This window comes from Schistocerca gregaria, chromosome 9 (assembly GCF_023897955.1).
Source record: "Schistocerca gregaria isolate iqSchGreg1 chromosome 9, iqSchGreg1.2, whole genome shotgun sequence".
NCBI classification, from domain to species: Eukaryota; Metazoa; Arthropoda; class Insecta; order Orthoptera; family Acrididae; genus Schistocerca; species Schistocerca gregaria.
The window spans coordinates 62116840-62132744 of NC_064928.1; the positions used below are offsets into that span (position 1 = coordinate 62116840).

A 15905-nucleotide genomic window follows, 5' to 3' on the forward strand; every position below is an offset into this window, starting at 1 on the left:
TCACGCTGGTGGCAGCCTTCTTTATAGTTCGACGTCGCGCCAAAGCGAATGAGCACATTTCGCCTACGGCTTAGGCCGCTCTCCTAGTGTGGCTGCTCTGTGTCTGCAGGCAGCGAGGGGCTGCAAGCTTCCTGTGTTCGCACCTATATCACCTGTGCTTGCATGTCAGAGACAGACTATCCCAAAACATACAATTCACTCCATGAATTGATTGCTACGGCATCTGTTATCAGCAGTCACAACCAGCAACACCAGTAGCAGCCGACTGCACGCAAAGAATGGGAACGTGCAGTGGGATTTACGTGAACTCGGCAAAAGGCATATCTTTCCGACGTAGGCTTGAGAATATTATGGGAACACTTGTACTGTTTCTAAATTAAGTGTAGGTGTGGGAGGAGGGTGCTTCCTGCGCACGAATAAAAGCACGCTTGCCAATTGTGGATGCTAATCGTTCGCTTGTATCTGCCTAGACACCTCAACTAGTAGTGAATTATTCCACTTGCAGGGCAAGGTGCGAATGTAGGTGTGTTAAAAATTCTGGAGGCGCTGGGTATCGATCCCAGTACCTCTCGCAAGCCAACCGAGCGCTCTACCATCTGAGCTACGCCCACACCCCCAGTGACTAATAGTGCTACATACAGTCATATCAACGTCACAGATCCTTGCACTCCCATTATTCCGCAGACAAATCCTACTCTCTATGTATCAGTGAGGGTGTCTTTCAGGTTTCGTGCATTCTGTATCGAATCGTAGTTGGCCACAATGAAAGTTGCACGCATAACGTCGAAAATAGAGTTCGGACATCGCTCTGAGTATGACGAACGTGTTGTCCACTCTCTAGACTTCAATGACGTTAAGCCTTGATACCTTAGACAGATCTGCACTCGATGACACCTCGATAACAGCCGGTCCCCACACTTACATCTTGCTCTCCTTATGTCAGTACACATCATATCAGTCTGTGACGCTGGTTTTGCAACTTCTTGCGTGCCTTTAGGTTCGCCGCGACCAACACTTACCATGCACTGACCACAAAACATGGATGCGCCGGGGCTTGAACACGAGACCTTTCACACACTAAGCGAACGATCAGCCAACTGAGCTACGGCTGCACACACAACAAGGCCTGCCTATTCTCCATTCTTTGCGACTCTGATGTGCACGGACACGATGGTTGGTTGGTTTGTAGCGGCGAAGGTACCAGAGTACAAAGGCGCGGACACGTTCATATACACAAGAGTTCCAAGTAGTTTCGATGCTCTGGTATTACGAATGCAAATTCCGTCTGTTTTTAACGTCTTAAATTGAAAGGGCGGTCACAAATTGGTCCATTTCACTCCTTGTCGACAATCACACAGCACCTGAGATAACAAGCACATCTCGAGCCCCATTGTGCACTCCATTGTTCATGCCATCTCAGTGCCTCGCTCTTTGCTACTGTGTACCACTCTTGTAGTCCAACTGCAAAACACTGGGCCACAACAAGTTTCCGCGTCTCCATTGCACTGATCATACTCCGAAACGCTCCCTAAACTTGGCAATCACCCATGCAGCCGACTTTTCCGACTTTACACGACGCTCACGCAACGCTCACGCTAGTGGCAGCCTTATTTATAGTTCGACGTCGCGCCAAAGCGAATGAGCACATTTCGCCTACGGCTTAGGCCGCTCTCCTAGTGTGGCTGCTCTGTGTCTGCAGGCAGCGAGGGGCTGCAAGCTTCCTGTGTTCGCACCTATATCACCTGTGCTTGCATGTCAGAGACAGACTATCCCAAAACATACAATTCACTCCATGAATTGATTGCTACGGCATCTGTTATCAGCAGTCACAACCAGCAACACCAGTAGCAGCCGACTGCACGCAAAGAATGGGAACGTGCAGTGGGATTTACGTGAACTCGGCAAAAGGCATATCTTTCCGACGTAGGCTTGAGAATATTATGGGAACACTTGTACTGTTTCTAAATTAAGTGTAGGTGTGGGAGGAGGGTGCTTCCTGCGCACGAATAAAAGCACGCTTGCCAATTGTGGATGCTAATCGTTCGCTTGTATCTGCCTAGACACCTCAACTAGTAGTGAATTATTCCACTTGCAGGGCAAGGTGCGAATGTAGGTGTGTTAAAAATTCTGGAGGCGCTGGGTATCGATCCCAGTACCTCTCGCACGCCAACCGAGCGCTCTACCATCTGAGCTACGCCCACACCCCCGGTGACTAATAGTGCTACATACAGTCATATCAACGTCACAGATCCTTGCACTCCCATTATTCCGCAGACAAATCCTACTCTCTATGTATCAGTGAGGGTGTCTTTCAGGTTTCGTGCATTCTGTATCGAATCGTAGTTGGCCACAATGAAAGTTGCACGCATAACGTCGAAAATAGAGTTCGGACATCGCTCTGAGTATGACGAACGTGTTGTCCACTCTCTAGACTTCAATGACGTTAAGCCTTGATACCTTAGACAGATCTGCACTCGATGACACCTCGATAACAGCCGGTCCCCACACTTACATCTTGCTCTCCTTATGTCAGTACACATCATATCAGTCTGTGACGCTGGTTTTGCAACTTCTTGCGTGCCTTTAGGTTCGCCGCGACCAACACTTACCATGCACTGACCACAAAACATGGATGCGCCGGGGCTTGAACACGAGACCTTTCACACACTAAGCGAACGATCAGCCAACTGAGCTACGGCTGCACACACAACAACGCCTGCCTATTCTCCATTCTTTGCGACTCTGATGTGCACGGAAACGATGGTTGGTTGGTTTGTAGCGGCGAAGGTACCAGAGTACAAAGGCGCGGACACGTTCATATACACAAGAGTTCCAAGTAGTTTCGATGCTCTGGTATTACGAATGCAAATTCCGTCTGTTTTTAACGTCTTAAATTGAAAGGGCGGTCACAAATTGGTCCATTTCACTCCTTGTCGACAATCACACAGCACCTGAGATAACAAGCACATCTCGAGCCCCATTGTGCACTCCATTGTTCATGCCATCTCAGTGCCTCGCTCTTTGCTACTGTGTACCACTCTTGTCGTCCAACTGCAAAACACTGCGCCACAACAAGTTTCCGCGTCTCCATTGCACTGATCATACTCCGAAACGCTCCCCAAACTTGGCAATCACCCATGCAGCCGACTTTTCCGACTTTACACGACGCTCACGCTGGTGGCAGCCTTCTTTATAGTTCGACGTCGCGCCAAAGCGAATGAGCACATTTCGCCTACGGCTTAGGCCGCTCTCCTAGTGTGGCTGCTCTGTGTCTGCAGGCAGCGAGGGGCTGCAAGCTTCCTGTGTTCGCACCTATATCACCTGTGCTTGCATGTCAGAGACAGACTATCCCAAAACATACAATTCACTCCATGAATTGATTGCTACGGCATCTGTTATCAGCAGTCACAACCAGCAACACCAGTAGCAGCCGACTGCACGCAAAGAATGGGAACGTGCAGTGGGATTTACGTGAACTCGGCAAAAGGCATATCTTTCCGACGTAGGCTTGAGAATATTATGGGAACACTTGTACTGTTTCTAAATTAAGTGTAGGTGTGGGAGGAGGGTGCTTCCTGCGCACGAATAAAAGCACGCTTGCCAATTGTGGATGCTAATCGTTCGCTTGTATCTGCCTAGACACCTCAACTAGTAGTGAATTATTCCACTTGCAGGGCAAGGTGCGAATGTAGGTGTGTTAAAAATTCTGGAGGCGCTGGGTATCGATCCCAGTACCTCTCGCACGCCAACCGAGCGCTCTACCATCTGAGCTACGCCCACACCCCCAGTGACTAATAGTGCTACATACAGTCATATCAACGTCACAGATCCTTGCACTCCCATTATTCCGCAGACAAATCCTACTCTCTATGTATCAGTGAGGGTGTCTTTCAGGTTTCGTGCATTCTGTATCGAATCGTAGTTGGCCACAATGAAAGTTGCACGCATAACGTCGAAAATAGAGTTCGGACATCGCTCTGAGTATGACGAACGTGTTGTCCACTCTCTAGACTTCAATGACGTTAAGCCTTGATACCTTAGACAGATCTGCACTCGATGACACCTCGATAACAGCCGGTCCCCACACTTACATCTTGCTCTCCTTATGTCAGTACACATCATATCAGTCTGTGACGCTGGTTTTGCAACTTCTTGCGTGCCTTTAGGTTCGCCGCGACCAACACTTACCATGCACTGACCACAAAACATGGATGCGCCGGGGCTTGAACACGAGACCTTTCACACACTAAGCGAACGATCAGCCAACTGAGCTACGGCTGCACACACAACAAGGCCTGCCTATTCTCCATTCTTTGCGACTCTGATGTGCACGGACACGATGGTTGGTTGGTTTGTAGCGGCGAAGGTACCAGAGTACAAAGGCGCGGACACGTTCATATACACAAGAGTTCCAAGTAGTTTCGATGCTCTGGTATTACGAATGCAAATTCCGTCTGTTTTTAACGTCTTAAATTGAAAGGGCGGTCACAAATTGGTCCATTTCACTCCTTGTCGACAATCACACAGCACCTGAGATAACAAGCACATCTCGAGCCCCATTGTGCACTCCATTGTTCATGCCATCTCAGTGCCTCGCTCTTTGCTACTGTGTACCACTCTTGTAGTCCAACTGCAAAACACTGGGCCACAACAAGTTTCCGCGTCTCCATTGCACTGATCATACTCCGAAACGCTCCCTAAACTTGGCAATCACCCATGCAGCCGACTTTTCCGACTTTACACGACGCTCACGCAACGCTCACGCTAGTGGCAGCCTTATTTATAGTTCGACGTCGCGCCAAAGCGAATGAGCACATTTCGCCTACGGCTTAGGCCGCTCTCCTAGTGTGGCTGCTCTGTGTCTGCAGGCAGCGAGGGGCTGCAAGCTTCCTGTGTTCGCACCTATATCACCTGTGCTTGCATGTCAGAGACAGACTATCCCAAAACATACAATTCACTCAATGAATTGATTGCTACGGCATCTGTTATCAGCAGTCACAACCAGCAACACCAGTAGCAGCCGACTGCACGCAAAGAATGGGAACGTGCAGTGGGATTTACGTGAACTCGGCAAAAGGCATATCTTTCCGACGTAGGCTTGAGAATATTATGGGAACACTTGTACTGTTTCTAAATTAAGTGTAGGTGTGGGAGGAGGGTGCTTCCTGCGCACGAATAAAAGCACGCTTGCCAATTGTGGATGCTAATCGTTCGCTTGTATCTGCCTAGACACCTCAACTAGTAGTGAATTATTCCACTTGCAGGGGAAGGTGCGAATGTAGGTGTGTTAAAAATTCTGGAGGCGCTGAGTATCGATCCCAGTACCTCTCGCACGCCAACCGAGCGCTCTACCATCTGAGCTACGCCCCCACCCCCGGTGACTAATAGTGCTACATACAGTCATATCAACGTCACAGATCCTTGCACTCCCATTATTCCGCAGACAAATCCTACTCTCTATGTATCAGTGAGGGTGTCTTTCAGGTTTCGTGCATTCTGTATCGAATCGTAGTTGGCCACAATGAAAGTTGCACGCATAACGTCGAAAATAGAGTTCGGACATCGCTCTGAGTATGACGAACGTGTTGTCCACTCTCTAGACTTCAATGACGTTAAGCCTTGATACCTTAGACAGATGTGCACTCGATGACACCTCGATAACAGCCGGTCCCCACACTTACATCTTGCTCTCCTTATGTCAGTACACATCATATCAGTCTGTGACGCTGGTTTTGCAACTTCTTGCGTGCCTTTAGGTTCGCCGCGACCAACACTTACCATGCACTGACCACAAAACATGGATGCGCCGGGGCTTGAACACGAGACCTTTCACACACTAAGCGAACGATCAGCCAACTGAGCTACGGCTGCACACACAACAAGGCCTGCCTATTCTCCATTCTTTGCGACTCTGATGTGCACGGACACGATGGTTGGTTGGTTTGTAGCGGCGAAGGTACCAGAGTACAAAGGCGCGGACACGTTCATATACACAAGAGTTCCAAGTAGTTTCGATGCTCTGGTATTACGAATGCAAATTCCGTCTGTTTTTAACGTCTTAAATTGAAAGGGCGGTCACAAATTGGTCCATTTCACTCCTTGTCGACAATCACACAGCACCTGAGATAACAAGCACATCTCGAGCCCCATTGTGCACTCCATTGTTCATGCCATCTCAGTGCCTCGCTCTTTGCTACTGTGTACCACTCTTGTCGTCCAACTGCAAAACACTGGGCCACAACAAGTTTCCGCGTCTCCATTGCACTGATCATACTCCGAAACGCTCCCTAAACTTGGCAATCACCCATGCAGCCGACTTTTCCGACTTTACACGACGCTCACGCTAGTGGCAGCCTTATTTATAGTTCGACGTCGCGCCAAAGCGAATGAGCACATTTCGCCTACGGCTTAGGCCGCTCTCCTAGTGTGGCTGCTCTGTGTCTGCAGGCAGCGAGGGGCTGCAAGCTTCCTGTGTTCGCACCTATATCACCTGTGCTTGCATGTCAGAGACAGACTATCCCAAAACATACAATTCACTCCATGAATTGATTGCTACGGCATCTGTTATCAGCAGTCACAACCAGCAACACCAGTAGCAGCCGACTGCACGCAAAGAATGGGAACGTGCAGTGGGATTTACGTGAAGTCGGCAAAAGGCATATCTTTCCGACGTAGGCTTGAGAATATTATGGGAACACTTGTACTGTTTCTAAATTAAGTGTAGGTGTGGGAGGAGGGTGCTTCCTGCGCACGAATAAAAGCACGCTTGCCAATTGTGGATGCTAATCGTTCGCTTGTATCTGCCTAGACACCTCAACTAGTAGTGAATTATTCCACTTGCAGGGCAAGGTGCGAATGTAGGTGTGTTAAAAATTCTGGAGGCGCTGGGTATCGATCCCAGTACCTCTCGCACGCCAACCGAGCGCTCTACCATCTGAGCTACGCCCACACCCCCGGTGACTAATAGTGCTACATACAGTCATATCAACGTCACAGATCCTTGCACTCCCATTATTCCGCAGACCAATCCTACTCTCTATGTATCAGTGAGGGTGTCTTTCAGGTTTCGTGCATTCTGTATCGAATCGTAGTTGGCCACAATGAAAGTTGCACGCATAACGTCGAAAATAGAGTTCGGACATCGCTCTGAGTATGACGAACGTGTTGTCCACTCTCTAGACTTCAATGACGTTAAGCCTTGATACCTTAGACAGATCTGCACTCGATGACACCTCGATAACAGCCGGTCCCCACACTTACATCTTGCTCTCCTTATGTCAGTACACATCATATCAGTCTGTGACGCTGGTTTTGCAACTTCTTGCGTGCCTTTAGGTTCGCCGCGACCAACACTTACCATGCACTGACCACAAAACATGGATGCGCCGGGGCTTGAACACGAGACCTTTCACACACTAAGCGAACGATCAGCCAACTGAGCTACGGCTGCACACACAACAACGCCTGCCTATTCTCCATTCTTTGCGACTCTGATGTGCACGGACACGATGGTTGGTTGGTTTGTAGCGGCGAAGGTACCAGAGTACAAAGGCGCGGACACGTTCATATACACAAGAGTTCCAAGTAGTTTCGATGCTCTGGTATTACGAATGCAAATTCCGTCTGTTTTTAACGTCTTAAATTGAAAGGGCGGTCACAAATTGGTCCATTTCACTCCTTGTCGACAATCACACAGCACCTGAGATAACAAGCACATCTCGAGCCCCATTGTGCACTCCATTGTTCATGCCATCTCAGTGCCTCGCTCTTTGCTACTGTGTACCACTCTTGTCGTCCAACTGCAAAACACTGGGCCACAACAAGTTTCCGCGTCTCCATTGCACTGATCATACTCCGAAACGCTCCCTAAACTTGGCAATCACCCATGCAGCCGACTTTTCCGACTTTACACGACGCTCACGCAACGCTCACGCTAGTGGCAGCCTTATTTATAGTTCGACGTCGCGCCAAAGCGAATGAGCACATTTCGCCTACGGCTTAGGCCGCTCTCCTAGTGTGGCTGCTCTGTGTCTGCAGGCAGCGAGGGGCTGCAAGCTTCCTGTGTTCGCACCTATATCACCTGTGCTTGCATGTCAGAGACAGACTATCCCAAAACATACAATTCACTCCATGAATTGATTGCTACGGCATCTGTTATCAGCAGTCACAACCAGCAACACCAGTAGCAGCCGACTGCACGCAAAGAATGGGAACGTGCAGTGGGATTTACGTGAACTCGGCAAAAGGCATATCTTTCCGACGTAGGCTTGAGAATATTATGGGAACACTTGTACTGTTTCTAAATTAAGTGTAGGTGTGGGAGGAGGGTGCTTCCTGCGCACGAATAAAAGCACGCTTGCCAATTGTGGATGCTAATCGTTCGCTTGTATCTGCCTAGACACCTCAACTAGTAGTGAATTATTCCACTTGCAGGGCAAGGTGCGAATGTAGGTGTGTTAAAAATTCTGGAGGCGCTGGGTATCGATCCCAGTACCTCTCGCACGCCAACCGAGCGCTCTACCATCTGAGCTACGCCCCCACCCCCGGTGACTAATAGTGCTACATACAGTCATATCAACGTCACAGATCCTTGCACTCCCATTATTCCGCAGACAAATCCTACTCTCTATGTATCAGTGAGGGTGTCTTTCAGGTTTCGTGCATTCTGTATCGAATCGTAGTTGGCCACAATGAAAGTTGCACGCATAACGTCGAAAATAGAGTTCGGACATCGCTCTGAGTATGACGAACGTGTTGTCCACTCTCTAGACTTCAATGACGTTAAGCCTTGATACCTTAGACAGATCTGCACTCGATGACACCTCGATAACAGCCGGTCCCCACACTTACATCTTGCTCTCCTTATGTCAGTACACATCATATCAGTCTGTGACGCTGGTTTTGCAACTTCTTGCGTGCCTTTAGGTTCGCCGCGACCAACACTTACCATGCACTGACCACAAAACATGGATGCGCCGGGGCTTGAACACGAGACCTTTCACACACTAAGCGAACGATCAGCCAACTGAGCTACGGCTGCACACACAACAAGGCCTGCCTATTCTCCATTCTTTGCGACTCTGATGTGCACGGACACGATGGTTGGTTGGTTTGTAGCGGCGAAGGTACCAGAGTACAAAGGCGCGGACACGTTCATATACACAAGAGTTCCAAGTCGTTTCGATGCTCTGGTATTACGAATGCAAATTCCGTCTGTTTTTAACGTCTTAAATTGAAAGGGCGGTCACAAATTGGTCCATTTCACTCCTTGTCGACAATCACACAGCACCTGAGATAACAAGCACATCTCGAGCCCCATTGTGCACTCCATTGTTCATGCCATCTCAGTGCCTCGCTCTTTGCTACTGTGTACCACTCTTGTCGTCCAACTGCAAAACACTGGGCCACAACAAGTTTCCGCGTCTCCATTGCACTGATCATACTCCGAAACGCTCCCCAAACTTGGCAATCACCCATGCAGCCGACTTTTCCGACTTTACACGACGCTCACGCTAGTGGCAGCCTTATTTATAGTTCGACGTCGCGCCAAAGCGAATGAGCACATATCGCCTACGGCTTAGGCCGCTCTCCTAGTGTGGCTGCTCTGTGTCTGCAGGCAGCGAGGGGCTGCAAGCTTCCTGTGTTCGCACCTATATCACCTGTGCTTGCATGTCAGAGAGACTATCCCAAAACATACAATTCACTCCATGAATTGATTGCTACGGCATCTGTTATCAGCAGTCACAACCAGCAACACCAGTAGCAGCCGACTGCACGCAAAGAATGGGAACGTGCAGTGGGATTTACGTGAACTCGGCAAAAGGCATATCTTTCCGACGTAGGCTTGAGAATATTATGGGAACACTTGTACTGTTTCTAAATTAAGTGTAGGTGTGGGAGGAGGGTGCTTCCTGCGCACGAATAAAAGCACGCTTGCCAATTGTGGATGCTAATCGTTCGCTTGTATCTGCCTAGACACCTCAACTAGTAGTGAATTATTCCACTTGCAGGGCAAGGTGCGAATGTAGGTGTGTTAAAAATTCTGGAGGCGCTGGGCATCGATCCCAGTACCTCTCGCACGCCAACCAAGCGCTCTACCATCTCAGCTACGCCCACACCCCCGGTGACTAATAGTGCTACATACAGTCATATCAACGTCACAGATCCTTGCACTCCCATTATTCCGCAGACAAATCCTACTCTCTATGTATCAGTGATGGTGTCTTCAGGTTTCGTGCATTCTGTATCGAATCGTAGTTGGCCACAATGAAAGTTGCACGCATAACGTCGAAAATAGAGTTCGGACATCGCTCTGAGTATGACGAACGTGTTGTCCACTCTCTAGACTTCAATGACGTTAAGCCTTGATACCTTAGACAGATCTGCACTCGATGACACCTCGATAACAGCCGGTCCCCACACTTACATCTTGCTCTCCTTATGTCAGTACACATCATATCAGTCTGTGACGCTGGTTTTGCAACTTCTTGCGTGCCTTTAGGTTCGCCGCGACCAACACTTACCATGCACTGACCACAAAACATGGATGCGCCGGGGCTTGAACCCGAGACCTTTCACACTTCTAAGCGAAAGATCAGCCAACTGAGCTACGGCTGCACACACGACCAAGCCTGCCTATTCTCCATTCTTTGCGACTCTGATGTGCACGGACACGATGGTTGGTTGGTTTGTAGCGGCGAAGGTACCAGAGTACAAAGGCGCGGACACGTTCATATACACAAGAGTTCCAAGTCGTTTCGATGCTCTGGTATTACGAATGCAAATTCCGTCTGTTTTTAACGTCTTAAATTGACAGGGCAGTCACAAATTGGTCCATTTCACTCCTTGTCGACAATCACACAGCACCTGAGATAACAAGCACATCTCGAGCCCCATTGTGCACTCCATTGTTCATGCCATCTCAGTGCCTCGCTCTTTGCTACTGTGTACCACTCTTGTCGTCCAACTGCAAAACACTGCGCCACAACAAGTTTCCGCGTCTCCATTGCACTGATCATACTCCGAAACGCTCCCCAAACTTGGCAATCACCCATGCAGCCGACTTTTCCGACTTTACACGACGCTCACGCAACGCTCACGCTAGTGGCAGCCTTATTTATAGTTCGACGTCGCGCCAAAGCGAATGAGCACATTTCGCCTACGGCTTAGGCCGCTCTCCTAGTGTGGCTGCTCTGTGTCTGCAGGCAGCGAGGGGCTGCAAGCTTCCTGTGTTCGCAACTATATCACCTGTGCTTGCTTGTCAGAGACAGACTATCCCAAAACATACAATTCACTCCATGAATTGATTGCTACGGCATCTGTTATCAGCAGTCACAACCAGCAACACCAGTAGCAGCCGACTGCACGCAAAGAATGGGAACGTGCAGTGGGATTTACGTGAAGTCGGCAAAAGGCATATCTTTCCGACGTAGGCTTGAGAATATTATGGGAACACTTGTACTGTTTCTAAATTAAGTGTAGGTGTGGGAGGAGGGTGCTTCCTGCACACGAATAAAAGCACGCTTGCCAATTGTGGATGCTAATCGTTCGCTTGTATCTGCCTAGACACCTCAACTAGTAGTGAATTATTCCACTTGCAGGGCAAGGTGCGAATGTAGGTGTGTTAAAAATTCTGGAGGCGCTGGGTATCGATCCCAGTACCTCTCGCACGCCAACCAAGCGCTCTACCATCTCAGCTACGCCCACACCCCCGGTGACTAATAGTGCTACATACAGTTATATCAACGTCACAGATCCTTGCACTCCCATTATTCCGCAGACAAATCCTACTCTCTATGTATCAGTGATGGTGTCTTCAGGTTTCGTGCATTCTGTATCGAATCGTAGTTGGCCACAATGAAAGTTGCACGCATAACGTCGAAAATAGAGTTCGGACATCGCTCTGAGTATGACGAACGTGTTGTCCACTCTCTAGACATCAATGACGTTAAGCCTTGATACCTTAGACAGATCTGCACTCGATGACACCTCGATAACAGCCGGTCCCCACACTTACATCTTGCTCTCCTTATGTCAGTACACATCATATCAGTCTGTGACGCTGGTTTTGCAACTTCTTGCGTGCCTTTAGGTTCGCCGCGACCAACACTTACCATGCACTGACCACAAAACATGGATGCGCCGGGGCTTGAACACGAGACCTTTCACACACTAAGCGAACGATCAGCCAACTGAGCTACGGCTGCGCACTCAACAAGGCCTGCCTATTCTCCATTCTTTGCGACTCTGATGTGCACGGACACGATGGTTGGTTGGTTTGTAGCGGCGAAGGTACCAGAGTACAAAGGCGCGGACACGTTCATATACACAAGAGTTCCAAGTAGTTTCGATGCTCTGGTATTACGAATGCAAATTCCGTCTGTTTTTAACGTCTTAAATTGACAGGGCGGTCACAAATTGGTCCATTTCACTCCTTGTCGACAATCACTCAGCACCTGAGATAACAAGCACATCTCGAGCCCCATTGTGCACTCCATTGTTCATGCCATCTCAGTGCCTCGCTCTTTGCTACTGTGTACCACTCTTGTCGTCCAACTGCAAAACACTGGGCCACAACACGTTTCCGCGTCTCCATTGCACTGATCATACTCCGAAACGCTCCCCAAACTTGGCAATCACCCATGCAGCCGACTTTTCCGACTTTACACGACGCTCACGCAACGCTCACGCTAGTGGCAGCCTTATTTATAGTTCGACGTCGCGCCAAAGCGAATGAGCACATTTCGCCTACGGCTTAGGCCGCTCTCCTAGTGTGGCTGCTCTGTGTCTGCAGGCAGCGAGGGGCTGCAAGCTTCCTGTGTTCGCACCTATATCACCTGTGCTTGCATGTCAGAGACAGACTATCCCAAAACATACAATTCACTCCATGAATTGATTGCTACGGCATCTGTTATCAGCAGTCACAACCAGCAACACCAGTAGCAGCCGACTGCACGCAAAGAATGGGAACGTGCAGTGGGATTTACGTGAAGTCGGCAAAAGGCATATCTTTCCGACGTAGGCTTGAGAATATTATGGGAACACTTGTACTGTTTCTAAATTAAGTGTAGGTGTGGGAGGAGGGTGCTTCCTGCGCACGAATAAAAGCACGCTTGCCAATTGTGGATGCTAATCGTTCGCTTGTATCTGCCTAGACACCTCAACTAGTAGTGAATTATTCCACTTGCAGGGCAAGGTGCGAATGTAGGTGTGTTAAAAATTCTGGAGGCGCTGGGTATCGATCCCAGTACCTCTCGCACGCCAACCGAGCGCTCTACCATCTGAGCTACGCCCACACCCCCGGTGACTAATAGTGCTACATACAGTCATATCAACGTCACAGATCCTTGCACTCCCATTATTCCGCAGACCAATCCTACTCTCTATGTATCAGTGAGGGTGTCTTTCAGGTTTCGTGCATTCTGTATCGAATCGTAGTTGGCCACAATGAAAGTTGCACGCATAACGTCGAAAATAGAGTTCGGACATCGCTCTGAGTATGACGAACGTGTTGTCCACTCTCTAGACTTCAATGACGTTAAGCCTTGATACCTTAGACAGATCTGCACTCGATGACACCTCGATAACAGCCGGTCCCCACACTTACATCTTGCTCTCCTTATGTCAGTACACATCATATCAGTCTGTGACGCTGGTTTTGCAACTTCTTGCGTGCCTTTAGGTTCGCCGCGACCAACACTTACCATGCACTGACCACAAAACATGGATGCGCCGGGGCTTGAACACGAGACCTTTCACACACTAAGCGAACGATCAGCCAACTGAGCTACGGCTGCACACACAACAACGCCTGCCTATTCTCCATTCTTTGCGACTCTGATGTGCACGGACACGATGGTTGGTTGGTTTGTAGCGGCGAAGGTACCAGAGTACAAAGGCGCGGACACGTTCATATACACAAGAGTTCCAAGTAGTTTCGATGCTCTGGTATTACGAATGCAAATTCCGTCTGTTTTTAACGTCTTAAATTGAAAGGGCGGTCACAAATTGGTCCATTTCACTCCTTGTCGACAATCACACAGCACCTGAGATAACAAGCACATCTCGAGCCCCATTGTGCACTCCATTGTTCATGCCATCTCAGTGCCTCGCTCTTTGCTACTGTGTACCACTCTTGTCGTCCAACTGCAAAACACTGGGCCACAACAAGTTTCCGCGTCTCCATTGCACTGATCATACTCCGAAACGCTCCCTAAACTTGGCAATCACCCATGCAGCCGACTTTTCCGACTTTACACGACGCTCACGCAACGCTCACGCTAGTGGCAGCCTTATTTATAGTTCGACGTCGCGCCAAAGCGAATGAGCACATTTCGCCTACGGCTTAGGCCGCTCTCCTAGTGTGGCTGCTCTGTGTCTGCAGGCAGCGAGGGGCTGCAAGCTTCCTGTGTTCGCACCTATATCACCTGTGCTTGCATGTCAGAGACAGACTATCCCAAAACATACAATTCACTCCATGAATTGATTGCTACGGCATCTGTTATCAGCAGTCACAACCAGCAACACCAGTAGCAGCCGACTGCACGCAAAGAATGGGAACGTGCAGTGGGATTTACGTGAAGTCGGCAAAAGGCATATCTTTCCGACGTAGGCTTGAGAATATTATGGGAACACTTGTACTGTTTCTAAATTAAGTGTAGGTGTGGGAGGAGGGTGCTTCCTGCGCACGAATAAAAGCACGCTTGCCAATTGTGGATGCTAATCGTTCGCTTGTATCTGCCTAGACACCTCAACTAGTAGTGAATTATTCCACTTGCAGGGCAAGGTGCGAATGTAGGTGTGTTAAAAATTCTGGAGGCGCTGGGTATCGATCCCAGTACCTCTCGCACGCCAACCGAGCGCTCTACCATCTGAGCTACGCCCACACCCCCGGTGACTAATAGTGCTACATACAGTCATATCAACGTCACAGATCCTTGCACTCCCATTATTCCGCAGACCAATCCTACTCTCTATGTATCAGTGAGGGTGTCTTTCAGGTTTCGTGCATTCTGTATCGAATCGTAGTTGGCCACAATGAAAGTTGCACGCATAACGTCGAAAATAGAGTTCGGACATCGCTCTGAGTATGACGAACGTGTTGTCCACTCTCTAGACTTCAATGACGTTAAGCCTTGATACCTTAGACAGATCTGCACTCGATGACACCTCGATAACAGCCGGTCCCCACACTTACATCTTGCTCTCCTTATGTCAGTACACATCATATCAGTCTGTGACGCTGGTTTTGCAACTTCTTGCGTGCCTTTAGGTTCGCCGCGACCAACACTTACCATGCACTGACCACAAAACATGGATGCGCCGGGGCTTGAACACGAGACCTTTCACACACTAAGCGAACGATCAGCCAACTGAGCTACGGCTGCACACACAACAACGCCTGCCTATTCTCCATTCTTTGCGACTCTGATGTGCACGGACACGATGGTTGGTTGGTTTGTAGCGGCGAAGGTACCAGAGTACAAAGGCGCGGACACGTTCATATACACAAGAGTTCCAAGTAGTTTCGATGCTCTGGTATTACGAATGCAAATTCCGTCTGTTTTTAACGTCTTAAATTGAAAGGGCGGTCACAAATTGGTCCATTTCACTCCTTGTCGACAATCACACAGCACCTGAGATAACAAGCACATCTCGAGCCCCATTGTGCACTCCATTGTTCATGCCATCTCAGTGCCTCGCTCTTTGCTACTGTGTACCACTCTTGTCGTCCAACTGCAAAACACTGGGCCACAACAAGTTTCCGCGTCTCCATTGCACTGATCATACTCCGAAACGCTCCCCAAACTTGGCAATCACCCATGCAGCCGACTTTTCCGACTTTACACGACGCTCACGCTAGTGGCAGCCTTCTTTATAGTTCGACGTCGCGCCAAAGCGAATGA

The 15905-nt window shown here is 49.1% G+C and overlaps 1 non-coding gene across 1 annotated transcript; it reads right to left on the reverse strand.

Annotated features, from left to right (window-relative positions):
* Positions 1-8466: 8466 nt before the first annotated feature.
* Positions 8467-8539, reverse strand: Trnaa-ggc (transfer RNA alanine (anticodon GGC)). The gene has a single exon. It is a non-coding gene; the product is annotated as a tRNA-Ala (tRNA).
* Positions 8540-15905: the final 7366 nt, after the last annotated feature.